Source organism: Nannospalax galili, unplaced genomic scaffold (assembly GCF_000622305.1).
Source record: "Nannospalax galili isolate Female #2095 unplaced genomic scaffold, S.galili_v1.0 scaffold257, whole genome shotgun sequence".
Taxonomy (NCBI): domain Eukaryota; kingdom Metazoa; phylum Chordata; class Mammalia; order Rodentia; family Spalacidae; genus Nannospalax; species Nannospalax galili.
Window position 1 is genome coordinate 3,942,496 of NW_008340854.1, and position 15,545 is coordinate 3,958,040.

Consider the following 15,545-nt stretch of genomic DNA (forward strand, 5'->3'; position numbering starts at 1 on the left):
TTTTAAAATCTCAAGAGAGTTGTTTTAGCAATATCAACATTAGACAAAACTAGCATATAAGCCAATAGGCATAAATAAGGCTAAAGAAAGAAGTTACTCAGTGATAAAAGAACAATTCTCCAAAAACAGCATAATAATCATGAAAATTTCAAACACATTAATAACATGACTTTAAACTACTACACTATTTTTTTTTTTTTTTGTCTTTTTGAGACAGGATTTCCCTGTAGCCCCAGCTGGCCTAAAACTCGCTGTGTAGACCAGGCTGGCCTCGAACTCACAGGGATCCACCTGCCTCTGTCTCCTGAATGCTGGGATTAAAGGCATGTGCCACCATGCCCAGCCCTTACAAATTCACATTTCCTATAATTTACAATTCACACTGCAGATAGGTCAGGCAGAAGAAAAAAAATCAGTTAAGAGTATGTAAGATTTAAATACTATGCATAGTTTTTAAAATATAAAATTTGAAAATAATAAATCATATTATCATACTACAAAAATGGCCTCAACAAATCTCAGAAAAAGGAATATCATTACTGGTGGCCTTTGACCACAAAGCTAATATTTTAAGAAAAATTAGCAAGAAAGCCTTTATGCAAATGTTTTAATAAAAAGCAATCAGTTAAAGAAAAAATCATAACAAAATTTTCCAAATATTTAGACCCGGACAAGAATGAAAGTAACACATAGCAACACATATGGGATGGGACTGAAATGGTGTGAAGGAGCATGTATGGTCATGAACATTCATGTTAAAAACAAGGAAGATGAAATACTGGGTGAAATAGTCATCTAACTTAAGAATTTAGGTTAAGAACCCCAGAAAGAATTCAGAACAAGTCTATACGGGGAGATAATAAAGATGATAATAAACACTAATAGAAATAAAAGAAAGTACCACATAGAAATGATCAATAGGATCAAAACTGGTTCTCTGGATAGCTGATTAAATAAACTACCACATGCTTAGCAACAGGCATTTAGCGAATAAAATATAAGTAAAACCCAATTTTCTATGAATTCAGTATTTTCTTGGTGAAATGATGAACTTAGGTTCATCATCTAGAAACTATAGCAACATGTGTTTATATTATCAGCTATGAAAGTCACCATCAACAATTTAAGCTTAACATATAAGTCAAGTAGCAACATACTAAGCTCTGTTGGCCATGTAACCAAAGGCATAAGCAGACACTGCAAGCTGTCTTCAGGTGGCTAACATCTAGCTATGAGAATGGTCTTCAGTTTAACATACCAAAAGGGCTCAGGTGGACCAGAACTTTTTTTTAAGAGGATGTTGCCCAGGTTGACCTTGAACTCACTATGTAACTGAGGATGACCTTAAATTCCTGGTCTTTCTACCTCCATCTCTTAGAATGCTGAGGTATCAGGACAGTGCCACCATGCTGAGTTTATGTGTTACTAGGGATCATACCCAGAATACCCAGAGTCTCATGCAGAATAGGGAAGTATTCTGCCAACTGAGCTACATCCTCAGACCTGGACCAGGACTTCTTAAATTGTAACAAGCAGATACAGGAATCTTGTGAAAATGCAGACTCTGCCTCAAGAAGAGTTAGAGTGGCTGTACTGCTTGCTAATAGTTCAAGGTTCTACTCAACATGGTCCCCTGTGAAATCCTGAGAGGCAAGGCACTCTGAACTGTAGTAAGTGCATGGCAACACACCACAGCAAACTACTGCCATCAGGAAAGGTCAATGACAAAACAAAGAAATGAAAAAAATCTTCAAACACACCAAAACACTGAAAAAAAAAATCACTCGAAAAGACTCTGAGGCAGACTTTGTGATATTTATTTTGTTTTGTATTTAAATGTGGCTATAAGTTTTGGGACTCTATTCCTCTCCCAACAACATACAGACTACTCTCCCTTTCTCTATAAGAATTTTAAAAATGATGAAATACATTGTGACCAAAGTATTGATGTCTGAGATTGAACTTGAAATGGACAGACAGCTGGGAATTTTGCATATCTGCTCACTTTGTATTCATTTCCTTTGGGAAAAAGAGTAAAAATATAAGAAACAACAAAAGGGAAAAAGTGAGGACAGAGAAGAGTAACAAAATAAATCACATATTGATCCACAATGGGCAAGCCATGGTTTTGGAGACACATCTGTAGAACTATACACTCCTCCTTTAAGGAGGTATAGAAGTCTGGAGTGGGACAGGGTGCATGAGCAAAAACCCACTGCTGCTTAGAAATTAGGACAGAAGGGCACTGATACTGATTTTCTTCAGAAATCTACCACTTTAGGGCCAGTGGGATGGTGGGAGTAAATTATGCTACATCTCTTAATTCACTCTCAGAGTGTCCTTTGAAGAACATGGGGTCAAATTTCTAGCATCTTAATCCATAATGTGTACACACATATATTCACACATACAGTCTGTATATTCAATCATGAATTTTAATATAAATTATTGCCATGTATCTCTGTTCTCTACACCTCTGAAAATCAGATCTACTTACTATTTAAATTTCCTTTCAAATATACTGATAACTCAGTACTGTTTTTTTCAGTATAAGAGCAGTTTAGCTATTGGACAAGTATGGGTCTCACATATTTGAAAACAATCATCAAGCAGGAAACTGATACTACATTTCAGAAACAAGTTTGGATATAAAAATGTTATGTCTCCTGTAATCCAAGAAGAAAGGACAGGTATAAAGGCAATTTTCCATAAATAAATATAAACTGAAATGTAAAACCTGTCTTACTGTCTGTAAAAAATAAAGCCTTTTTAAAGGCTTTAGTAATAAGAGAAAAAAAAAGTAAAATAATGCATGATTTCTTTGAAGATTAACAAAGGTGATGGAATTTTCTGGCACTTGTAAACTCTTCAAAGTCACACACACACACACACACACACACACACACACACACACAACCCTTTAAAGCCATTTAATACAAAAATAACTCCAAACCAAAAATTTTAGAGTCCTTTTTAGAAATGTGATTCTCAGGAAGGCAAGAAAAATGTCCCCTCTCACTGGAGATTTCACGGGTATCCCAAATAGGGACAAGACAAGATCTTGGTGAGAAAGCAGAAGACTATCTATTCAACATGAATGTGGTCCAGTAAGAAAATCAAAACCTGCACACCCCTAACAGCTGCTTCAGAGTGCCACCAATGCAAGCATGTAACACATCTCATTTCTTAGCAAGAAAAAAAGCGGAGGATGAAACAGGAAGGCAGCCAGCATTTGGGGGGCGGGGAGAAGCAAATATTTGCAAGTAAAAATTCTTAGTGCAAAAAAAAAAAAAAAAAAGCTTTAGCCGGGCATGGTGGCGCACGCTTTTAATCCCAGCACTCGGGAGGCAGAGGCAGGCAGATCTCTGTGAGTTTAAGGCCAGCCTGGTCTACACAGTGAGTTCCAGGACATCTGGGGCTGCAGGGAGACCCTGTCTCAAAAAGACCAAAAAAAAAAAAAAATCTTAGTGTAATTATCAATCCCATTCACATAAAGATTTAAATTGCTTATTTTTCCCCAACACATGAATTTATCCAAAACAAAGTGTGTTGTAATATGTATAGAATATGTGTGGTTCTCTCTCTGTCCATTGTAGTATATAGAGTCCTGCCCTCATGTGTAGTATGGAGGAGCCTGGGGACACAAACACACTACCCAGGTGCTCAACCACTGAGCTATATGCACAGCCCTATCCAATTCTTTAAACACACACACACAGAGAGCAATAAAGAGAGAGACAGAGAGAGAGAGAGAGAGAGAGAGACAGAGACAGAGAGAAAGAATACGCAAGAATTATTTGACAATTTCTAAAAGAAGTATTAAGGATGTGTTTTGTTTTCCTTCATCATTCCTGTTCTATGTGTATGCAGTAGGTAAGTACACCTGTGCCATACAATGCCTGTGGAGGACAGAAGAATGTTGGATCTCCTGGAACTGGAGTTAGGGACAGTTGTTAACTGCCATGTGGGTGCTGGGACTCGAACCCAGGTCTTCTGCAAGAACAACCAGTGTTCTTAACCGCTGAGCCATCTCTCCAGCTCCAAGGATGTATTTTTAAAAGTCTTATTTTCTATATATATCATAGTATTTTTGAGGATCAAGTTATAAATTTACCACTAGCTTTCTGGACATTTACATATATAAGGTCCACATAATATTTAAGAAACACTTTTAATAAATAAAATACAATTACTATTTACAACCTTTATTCTTTGCACCCTATCTAGATTTAACCCCTAGTCTCCTTGTTGAGGTCTAAATTCGAGAATCTGGAGAAGGCTTTACGACAGAGTTCAAATTTTGATGTCCTGGCTAAGTTTTCAGGAGAATCTCTGTTCTTAGAAGATTTTTCACACAGTCTCTTGCTTCCCAGCCAAGAGAGGCCCAATGAAACAGATAGTAATTGCACCCAGCAATACATTTCATGTTTTAAGCACGAGAAGCAAGAAAATTCTAATTAGGTATTATTTTTCAAAGCTCTTTTAGGTAAATAGAACCTAGAATTGCACTGTGCTCCCTGAGAAGGACACACATGTTTCCACTATACATCTTGCAAGTGGTCAGAGGTAAGCTAGGACAGGTCATGAAGTAAAATCTAAGCAGCTAGGATTAAAAGTGAGCTCCTTAGATGTTCACAGCGTTTTTGGTACGGGAAGTGAGGAGGAAAGAGGGAGAGGGGGAGAGATGAAAGGGGAAAGTAGGAGCTTCCATTGGGATTTCCAGTCTGAGTGCTGCATTCCCAATCCTAGTCATTTATTTCTATGCAGAGTTCACTGTAGCCTGCTGAGCGTCGGCTTGCCCCTAGGTCAGGAATGGTGTTTTCTTGGCCATGAGTGTTTAAGAGAGTTGTATCCCATTTTTGTCCCACAGGATAATGGGGGGAACACACAGGTACTACAGGCAAAAGTTCTAAACAAGAGGCAGATTATAAGGCCGAGGGAAAAGAGATACACAGTATAGAGACACAGAAGTGTTGTGGCTAACCATGTGCTTTAAATCAGGAAATGAGTGAGAGTATTTTAAATCTCTTTAGGCCTAGGGTTTCATTTTACTGCAAGCCTCTAAGGTGACTGCCTAATTATCTTGGTGTCTGCCCTCAACCACAGTGCTTTTAAAAGGCCACTCAATTCCTTGGTAACTGAAATAAACTGGTATCCTAAACGAACCAAAGGTCTATGGAACAAGTACACATATCCAGCAATCTCAAAACAAACAAACAGACAGACAGACAGATAAAAAAACTGTACCAGTAATAGCAATAAGGTATTACTTTTTGTCTAATGGACTTGCAAATGCTAGAAACAAAGAACAAATACTTTTTTCATTGTATGAGGATGGACACACACACACACACACACACACACACACACAAAATTCCATCACATAATGGGCCCATGTACTGTCAGATACTTGATAGAGAATCTAGAAAATGACAGAAGCCCCACAGTGTACACACAGTGTGATGCCTTGTTCTGATGGATTTTAAAAGTATACTCAGAATTATCTTGAGTCATATTCTAAAAGCCAAAAATGTCAAAAGTATTTTGGAGCTTTTATCTAATCCCTAAAAGACTTTAGGGTTACCTTTTTTGGGGGGGGGGGAGATGTTAGAATAGTCCAAAAGCCAAAAATGTCAAAAGTATTTTGGAGCTTTTATCTAATCCCTAAAAGACTTTAGGGTTACCTTTTTTGGGGGGGGGGAGATGTTAGAATAGCAAAAAGCTCCATTTAAAAAAAAAAAGAAAGAAAAAGAAAGAGAGAGTATATGAAGTTGTCAGAAAAAAGTGATGGAGAGATACGGGAGGAGTTGGTGTGGCAATGGATTTGATCAAAACACCTTATATGCATGTATGTAATTCTCAATGAATTTTTAAAAAATGTCTCAAAACAATAAAAATGAACTGGCTAAAAGGGGCTGGAAAGTATGGCTCCTGAAGATGAAAAATGAACTTAGAAAAGTGCTAGATTATTCTATCTAGGAGGATTCTATATCTCCTTTCACTTTATGAACTTCAAATATCCCCCTTGTAATGGTCAAAGAGTTCTTTGTTTAAAACAGTGTGACACTGTTCCTTTCATGATTCATCAAGTTTCTGATAAAGTCCAAGAGAAAGGATGTAATTCCAAACAAACCAGGTGCACAGAGTAACAACCTGATAGGCAGGAGCTCCACTCTTAGGAACCTGAGAGAACTCTGCTCTTATAAGGGTAGAGCAAGGAAGGTAAAGAACATTCACTGACCATGCTTTATGAAGCATACTAACCATAGTCAAAACTCAAATCTCTCTCTCTCTCTGTACCAAATAGGCACCCTTACATTTTGCAGGATTATACAACATTAATTTTCCTAAAACACAGCTTTCAAAGTCTCTTACCACATCAATGATCATTTTTGGTTAGAGACTTCTTCCACATGAGCAGCAGAGGGGGTGGTAGTGGTGGTATTGAGTAGCAAGCAGATAAGAGCAGTCAATTTATTGAGTATATGCCACATGCCCAAGGTCTCCTAAGCACTTCCCATGTATTAACTAATCTCATTTTCTCAACTACTCTATTGGCTTCATTTACCAGTTAACAGAGGAAGAAGTTCAGTAACCTACTCAAAATACAGCTAATAAGCAGCAGAACTGGATCTACACAGGATGAACTGGCTGCAGAATCTGCTTGTGTGCACTTCAAGAAATGACCTTTGTGAGCCAGATGTGGAGGGTAAGTTGTATAATCACAACACTCAGAGGGCTGAGATAGGAGGACTGCTGTGAGGTCAAGGCCAGCCTTGACTACATAGTGAACTCAACGCTAGCCTGGACTACACAGCAGGTTTTCTTAAATAACAAAAATAACAAAAAGGAAATGGCCTCTTTGAGCCATGCTTCTATTTCTTTCTTTCTTTTTTTTTAATTAAAAAATATGGAACGCTTCACGAATTTGCATGTCATCCTTGCACAGGGGCCATGCTAATCTTCTCTGTATCGTTCCAATTTTAGTATATGTGTTGCCGAAGTGAGCACCATGCTTCTATTTCTTATGCATTGTTTAGCTTACAATTATACATTACTTCATCAACAGGCACATTATGTTATATATAAATATAAAAATGTTAGTTAACATTATGAAATACATACCTCACTTTGAAGGCTGAGGTTGAAGGAGTCTGTGTTGTGTAGCCTGGCAGTTCTAATCTTTCATGTGCTGATTTGCACATGTCCTTTAATCCTATCTCTCCCCAACATACTTATTACTAAACCTGACTGGCTAGCACATGGTTCTCTGCAAGTACTTCCTGATGTTGGTTTACTCTAAGACTAAGCATCTCTAAGAAACCTTTGTTGCTCACTCCAGTCCAGCCTGGGGGTGTGTCTGTGGCATTTACTTGGCACACATCACCTGCTGCCATATATGTCTGTGTAACTGCTTTCAGAGTTGATGGCTCATTCTTCATGGAAGATCATAAGGTTTTAGAGGGTAGACAATGTGCTATCAATGAACTTTTCTTTTTATCTCCATGGTACCTGGCACTGTTTTATGTACTTAAAACTACCCAGTAAGGGAACTGGAGAGATGGCTCTGTGGCTAAAAGCACTGGTTGCTCTTGCAGAGGAGTCAGAATCCCCATGGTAGCTAACAACCATTTGTAACTCTAGTTCCAGGGAATCTGATGCCCTCTTCTGATCTCTGCGGGCACTGCATACAGATGGTGCACTTACACACGTGTAGGGAAAACACTCAGATACATAAAATAAATAATTAAAAAAAAATTTAGGCTGGGCATGGCAGACAGATCTTTGTGAGTTTGAGGCCAGTTCATCTACATAGTGAGTTCCAGGCAGCCAAGGCTACATAGTGAGACCCTGACTCAAAAAACAAACAAAACAAAACAACCCCCCCCCACAAAAAACAAAAAACTCTTAACAACAAAAAGCTATCCAGTAAATAATTCCCTTAAAAAAAATCATAAATATTCTCTTCACTTCTATCTTGCAGGTCAAGGTGTAAAGGCCACACTGGAGAGCAGAGGAAGTGAGGTGATGCTACTATTCTTTATTAGAACCATGACAGATAAGCCCGATTCACTATAATCCTAAAGAAACAGGGCTTCAGCAAGGCTCTAGATTCAAGTGAATCCAGAACATGAGGATTCACTTCAGGGGCTTCTAAAGTATAGTATCCGCTACTGTCCACTCTCTTTGCTATGGCAGGCAGATCTATGTGAGTTCAAGGTTACCCTGGTCTATATAGCAAGTCCAGGCCAGCCAGAGCAACATACTGAGAACCTCCCCACCTCCCTTCAAAAAGGATAGTTTCAAATACACACTTGATATACCTACTTACAAATCTACATAACCAGTGAAATTTGGAGAAAACTTGTCTACTTCTTAGTACCTACCTCCAGTCTCTTTTGGTCTTGTGGTGGAACCTGCTCAAACATAATTTTCTCTACAATGATTATTCTGATTCTTCATCTAATGCTGTCATCTGCCCTCTTCTCCTACTCACTCCTGACTCCTCTATAGTACCTGTTCTTCTGGTCCATAGCAAATATCAGCTTCTAGGAAACTATATAATTTACTTATTATATTAACCAAATCAGTGAGCTTTATTATACTATTATTTGCTATTGTCTGCCTCCTCATTGTTAGAATGTTAGCTACATGGGAGCTGATCTTTTTTGTTTTGTTCGTTTGTTTTTGAGACAAGGTCTCAAGTAGCCCAGGTTCACCTTGAACTCACTATGTGGCTAAGAATGACCTTGAACTTCTGATCTCCCTGCATCTATCTCTTGAGTACTAGGACTACAGATTCATTTGGGGCTAGGGATTGAACCTAAGGGTTTTGTGCACTCTAGGAAAGTACTTTACCAACTGAACCACAACCCCAGCCTTGAGAGCTTATCTTCATGAGTAAGAGCTGTCTCTTTTCTCTGATTTATTTCATGTATCTATAGCAGTACTTGACACATAGCTGGTGTCAATCAACAGCTGCTGAACAACCAAATAGACAATGTCAACTTCCAGGACATCCAATGTTTAATTCTGAAGGCCCCAGAGAGTCACTTCTCTCTGAACATTCTTCTCATCCACAGAAGGAGTACAACATAGTGAGTACAGTAGTATAATACAGTCTTACACTGTAAGAGCACAGTTCAAAAGTTTCAAATAATTCTGGAAGTAAATCTTCACTCAACTTGCTACCATTTATACCTGATAACTTTAGTGATATCTCAAACTCTTTTAGCCTCATTTTTCTCATCAGTAGGATGGGAATAATGTCCATCTTCCACAAAGACCTCTGTAGATACTCAATAATCCATATCCCATCCAATAGGCATGTAATACTCAAGAACTGGAACATGTACACACACACACACACACACACACACACACACACACACACACTCATTCCCTATTACTTCCCCTACTCTAATCCTGAACAATAATAAACAGCTGGGGACACATGAACTGACCATTCTCTAAGCTCAACATACCCTTGACTGATACTTCTTTGTTAAGAGCATTAAAAAACCACAGGAGGGCACTGCCTGGGGAACAATGCTCATGTATAACAGCCAGTGCTCTGGAACTTGGCAGTAGAGAGTTGTCTCCAACATACAGAGAAAGCTCCCTAAGTAACACACACCAAATAAAAGTTTTTGAATGTTTATAAAGAAGGGATTAATTCAGCTTCAAAAGTAGCATTTTAATTAAAAATTACTTGTCTGGGCTTTTATCCAGAAAGCAACATATTGCCAAAACGTAAGATTTAACAAGGTTTAGTTCTTTTCTTAATTTTTAAAAAAATAGTCCATTGCTATGCAATCCTTTTTACATCAAGGCAACAGGAAATAATCTTTCTTTGGCACTCTGGGATAAAGTGGATGCTGCTGCTCACAGCTACAGGTGAGTGCCTGGATTCTCCAGCTCTGAGGCCACACCCAGGCTCCCTGAGAACTTCAGGTTTAGTAAATAACTTGGCACATCTACAGTCACATCATGGGAGAAGATCAACCTCAGCCCTTCTTGGACTGGAGACCTTCTTGGCAACTTACATTTTCTCCTTTCAAACTAACATGTATTCAAAAAGGAAGAATGAATCTGACCACTAGTCACAAGAATGAGCATTTTCATGAGTCTCACTCACTCCAGAAAGCACAGAATGCACACCAGCATCATCTCATGCTTTTGTTTTTGATTTTCCATTCTAAAAATTAAACTTTCTGGGAATAAAATAAATAATAATGAGCATAGGCCCACATCTTAGGTCACCAAATGTAATCCATCAAGCAATGTTCCATTTCTGGACAATTTGAACATTCTATGTTTCACAATTCTGTCCTACTGAGAAATATGGAAAAGACACCAAAATTCTTAAAGCACACAGTGCCTTCTATAGTTTTTTAAAGATGGAACTAATTCTTTTAATACACCTAGTTGCAAGCACTGATGCAACATTAGTAAAATCACTCTCTTTTAAACAAGCACTTGTTTGTAAGAACCCCATAGAGTGCATCCTAGGGTGTCTCTATTTCTGGTGCTCTATTTCTGTCCGCTAATTGGATTTTCGGAAGGCACTGAAGGGTAGGTGTCAAATCCCTGCTTCTTGAATAGTGATTGCTTACACAATTAGCCAAACTGGTCTACATTTACTTCTTTCTAGGCGTCTGCTTTCCTTTCCAAGGAAGTAATGCAAAGATCATTTTCTATTTCAGGCCTCACACTGTTCTGGCCAGCACAGTCCAGCTCTATTGTTCCCAACCATGTGGAGATCTGACAGCAAATATCAGTCTTCACTCATGATGCAGACTGAAGCAGAACAAACCTCAGATGCAGTCTCCTTTCATGCTCACAGACCACCTGGCTGCTCTGTCTTCTGCCTCAGCTTCATTCTATTAATCATATGCTCCTTGGCCACAGGGGGTTGCGTGGGCTGCTGACCCCACAGCTCTCTCCACAGTGGGAAGGAAGAGGCTTAAGTTCAAATAACACCTAGAACAGGGCAAGCATGCTGTGTCTGCTGAATTAAATTCAATCCTGATCACTTCCTCATGGCTCTACAAGCTCCTAGATCCTAATTTCTGCTCAAGTCTAAGAGGCTTAAGAAAGACAGAGGGGGCCAGGTGTGGTGGTGCCCACCTTTAATCACGAGGCGGAGAGAGGCAGAGAGGGGCAGATCTCTGTGAGTTCAGGGCCAGACTGGTCTACATAGTGAGTTCCAGGCCAGCTGGGGCTACAGGGAAACCCTGTCTCAAAAAGACAAAAAAAAAAAGACAGAAGGTGTGGCTACTATGACTTAGCTAGAGTCTGGGTCTCATGGGAGGATCCCTTCTTTCCAGCTAGGACTTTTAAATAGAAAACCAAAGAGAAATAGGCAAAAGATGAGTTGAGGGAAGGAAAGTACAATGTGTCTTTTTCATTTTATCTTCTCTGGGTGTGATGGCTAGTCCTGGGTGTCAACTTGTTTGGATCTGGGATTAACTGAAATGAAAGAGATCTTCTTGATTGGGTCATCTAAAGCCGGAAGACACACCCTAAATGTGGGCGTTACCTTCTGATGGCAGCCGGTATAAAAGACCAAGGCAGAGCAGAATGCCAGGCTTTTTGCTGCTTGCCTTCTCGCGCTGGTGAGTTCGTCTTGCTGCTGTAGACTTAAGACTAGCTGATATTTGGAATTTATCAGACCTTCAGCACTGGATTGGGACTACTGAGACATCCAGCCTTGAGGACTGAGCGACTACGGATTCTCAGCCTCTCCAGTGTGGTGCAGCCATTGTTGGACTACTCAGACTCTTTCCTGTGAGCTAAGCTGATAAATCTCTATACATATTCATTCTACCGGTTCTGTTTCTTTGGAGAACCCTGACTAATACACTGGGTTTCAGTGACTTGCCCTAGCAGTTTCTAAAACACTGATGGTTTCACTTTGCTTCCAGTGTTGATGTATCATAACACACTGGATTTATGGAGACCATCCAAATGATAACAGATAAAATCAGGAAGGAGATATATTTTTGGTTTAAGTTCCCTAGGCATAAAAAAGTTGTTATTCTTAACCAACTATGGGAGGCAGCACATTCTAAAGAGAAAAAGAACTCAGACTTTAGCGTGGACTATCATCTCTACCACTGGCTACCCCTGTGACCTCACCCAAGTCACCCTTTCATGGGAGGTGAGGGGAAAGAAGGGGAGGGGAAAGGAAAGGGAGGGGAAGGGAGGGAAGGAAACTAAAGCACTATTGCTGAGCTCCAGGGACAGAAAAGAATCATTTTGACTCAAGTCTCCAAACTGGGGAGAGAAATTAAAAGAATTAAAGTGTCTGACATGTTCTATTGGTGAAACTAAGAAAACATGATTCTGGCATTAGGAGGGAAGTGTAACTTATGCTTGTACTGGCACTGGGGTGATTATTTGGATTAAGTATTAAAGATAATACTTTTTCCTAGAATATTCAGATAAATGCAAAAGTGATTATTTTTTTTTTTTTTTACTTTCAACAAGTTGAATTGTCTCAAATATTTCCTCCTTTTTTACAGAAAGATCAAGAATTATCTTTCACTTTTATTTTTTCTTTTACTTTCAAAAAAAAAAAATTGGGATGGGGCAGCCAGGCATGGTGGTACACATCAGTGATCCCAGAACTCGGGAGGCGGAAGCAGGGGATCTCTGAGATGGAGGAGAGCCTTGTTTCCATAGTGCGTTCCAAGTCAGCTGGACAACAGGAAGACTGCATTCTCCCACCCCACCCCTAATTTTTTTGGGCTTTATTTTTATAATATATATGGAAGTGCTTTACCTGAAAGTATTAAGTATACCCATGTTGTACAGTGACTTCAGAGGCCAGAAGAGGGTTTCCAGGCCCAAGGATGACCTTTTATATTTTTTTATTATACCATCAGAAAAAAATGACCAAAAGATACAGGAAATGAACAAACTCAAAACCCAAACTCTCCCTTTGGACAGTATACACTTCTTTATGAAAAATCAAAGTATTAGCTAAATACACAAGAACCAGAATAAACCTTTCATCAGGGTTGTTGGCGAAACTCTCCTTCAACAAAAGAACTTTCTGAACTCCACTGTGATTTCTTGAGAGTGATAAGTAACCCAGTAATAATGTTAGGTTCCTAACAGGAAGAATTTTGGCAATAAAAACAGTTAATTCTACTGAGAAGAAAGGGTGGCTCTGACAGTGTTGCTCCCAAATGCAATGTCCATGGTTCTTATCTGGCCTTGATTGGGATTTAATGTCATTTACCTTTGGCTCTTTAGAACCTGCTGCACAATCTCACCTTTTCTGATGTGTACCATTTTCATGTCAGCCCTGCTGTGCTGAACCTCTGGTTTTGAAAATGATTAAGAAATTAATCCCACGAGTTCTTGTTCTGTATGTCCTATAATTTGAGTCTTTCTTCTGTAGTCCCAGAAAACTCAGAGATCAGTACATTTCTTGTTTTAAGGTACACTAAAGAAATACTCTGAGGTTTGATATATTTATGTAAACATTTTCAAAGAAGTTGAAATGTATAATTCAAACGTTCTGTGAAAGAATTTGTTTTCTGATTACAAAATGATCTTCTGCTCTTGATAAAAGCAACCATTTTGCATTTATTTGGCTGACTCTGAAGGTCCCATGGAGAATAATCACAATCACTGCTCCAGTCCCTAAAATCTCTTTTCCATATGCAAGTCTTTACGGGTTTTCAAGGGTCGCTTTAAGTATAGAAGAACCTACAAGCTGAAGACTCTTCTCTAACTTAACTTAGGCTTCCCCCATGAAGAGCCATTACAACAGTTGTGACAGAAAGGTATCATATACTTTTGACTTCCTTTTTCAACCAGGGTGAAACAACCTTGACACAGTAAATGCCTAGTATCCACACTGTAGCTTTTTTTTTTTCCCCAGGAAAACTTTTATCAACATTTAAAGAACAAGAGCAACAACGACACAGCCCGAGTTGGGGGGATTTTGCCTTTCCAAAGAGTTTCTCATGATCACCAACAAAGAAAACTTAAGAATATGAAAGGTAGCCCACAGGTTTGGTTGCTGTGCAGACTACAGCAACAGCCAGACTGTTGGGGAGAAATGGGGCATTTAGGTGAGGAGGCCCATGGGTACAAATGGAGGAAGGACGGAGAAGAAGCTCCATTCACTTTTTGACAAAGCTCATTCAAGAAAGGCTGTCTAAGAGTCGGCTGGTATCTTTGATACTCTGGACATTCCTTCTAACTCCCTACAGTGCACACTGAAAATTCTGTTCTGCTCTTCTCTTTGTCATTAGTCCCTTTCCTTTGAAGCAGCAGCAAAGCGCCAGGCTGAAGAGATCTAACTTGTTTGATTGAGCCAATGATGACGTTTGGGCCTTAATGGACTATCTCCAGAAGCAAGATAATAACCTCAGCCTCTCTTTACCACAGAGATAGAATGAGGGCCCAAAGGTGTGAGTGCTTCAGAGAAACCACAGGACTGGAAAGATGGATCAGTAACACTTGCCACACAAACAGGAGGACCTGAGTTTAAATGCCTAGAACCAATGTAAAATCCAGGGGCATAGCATGAGGTGGACATGAAAGAATCCCTGGAAGCTTGCAGGCCAGTTAGCCTGGTATACACACCAGAAAAAGAACAATGAGACCCTGTCTCAAAGAAGGTGGAAGGTGAGGATCGACATCTAATGTTGTCCTCTGACTTTTCTATGGGTGCCGGGATATACACACTCCTCCAATCAAATATCCCTACCCACAGAAGAAACCACAAAGGCCTGTAATACACACACACACACACACACACACACACACACACACACACACACGCACGCACGCACGCGCGCGGCAGATGATCTCAGATAAAATCTCAAACACTTACGGATCTGTGCAATCTTTTTAGTAGGTCCACAAGGGCAAACTACTTTCAAGAATTTACAAGGGATGTGAGGATGTCTTCTCTCACGATAATGGAGTATGTGCTGTGGGTTCCTGTATTTTAATATGACCTCAGTATTATGATCTAATTAAATATTGAAAGGCAATATTGAAAGCTGTTTGAGACTCAATAATTTTCAAGTGCGTTAAGAAGTCCTGAGATCTGCTGAGAACCACCAAGGTAGAGTTTTAGTCTGACCCAAAGCTGCAGTTCCCAGATGTATTGCCTTCTCACCCACTCACAGCCTTACTATGTAATGTACTTTGCATGGGAGACTCTTCCTTCTCAATGCTGAACTATTTTCAGTCTCTACTTAGATGTCACCTTCTCTGTGATGCTTGCCCTGATTTCCCCAGTCAAAGGGCTCTACCACTTGGTGACCCAGAGCTTAGTACTCGACATTGCCACTGTCCCTTTTCTGCTCTTTATTTTGTCCTTGTCTCCTCCTTCTAGGCAGGGGCTGAGTTAGTCACTGTTGTGGTTGTAACACAATAGTATATAGTAGGCTTTCAGTAAATCTTTCCTAAATATGTAAAACAACCAAGGAAGGAAGGCAAGAAGATAGGTCTATATTACATTCTCCTTGGGGGAAATTACTTTTCCTTATAGGATAGGCACATGAACATTTCGA

General features: G+C 39.5%; 1 protein-coding gene and 1 non-coding gene across 5 annotated transcripts in view; both read right to left on the reverse strand.

Moving 5' to 3' along the window:
* Thada (THADA armadillo repeat containing) overlaps positions 1-15,545 on the reverse strand; it is a 408,197-nt gene that overhangs the window by 164,475 nt on the left and 228,177 nt on the right. The gene's annotated exons all lie outside the window — the stretch shown is intronic.
* LOC115070837 lies at positions 6,905-7,011 on the reverse strand. Its single transcript, XR_003849957.1, has one exon. It is a non-coding gene; the product is annotated as a U6 spliceosomal RNA (small nuclear RNA).